Source organism: Apaloderma vittatum, unplaced genomic scaffold (genome assembly GCF_000703405.1).
Source record: "Apaloderma vittatum isolate BGI_N311 unplaced genomic scaffold, ASM70340v1 scaffold24475, whole genome shotgun sequence".
In the NCBI taxonomy this organism is placed as follows: domain Eukaryota; kingdom Metazoa; phylum Chordata; class Aves; order Trogoniformes; family Trogonidae; genus Apaloderma; species Apaloderma vittatum.
The window spans coordinates 2,350-2,674 of NW_009719156.1; the positions used below are offsets into that span (position 1 = coordinate 2,350).

At 54.2% G+C, this 325-nt stretch overlaps 1 protein-coding gene across 1 annotated transcript in view; it reads left to right on the plus strand.

Annotated features, from left to right (window-relative positions):
• Window positions 1-325, plus strand: part of SLC39A14 (solute carrier family 39 (zinc transporter), member 14) — a gene marked incomplete at its 5' end in the record, with an annotated part of 5,012 nt that overhangs the window by 1,344 nt on the left and 3,343 nt on the right.

Consider the following 325-nt stretch of genomic DNA (forward strand, 5'->3'; position numbering starts at 1 on the left):
CCTTGGGTAGAGGACGAGCTGGATCTGAGCGCCCGCACATCCAGCCTTAAAATGCAGCGTTTAAGGTGCAGCTTTCCCTCGGAGCAGAGTGCTCTTTGCTGCCGCTGAGTTTCTCCACCGCCCCGGCGTTGCCTGCTTTGCTCTGGGGAACCAAATGCCTCACCCGTGTTGGCCAGAGGATATTTTTTTTTAACTCAAAGCTCCTTTTTGACTCCAGAACCGTGACCTTTTTATTTGCTGAAAGTAAGGACCAAGTGCCTACGTTTCCTGATCTGCCAGGAACTCGAATGCCGTCCGTACGCTCCACCCTCACCGTCCGTCGGGT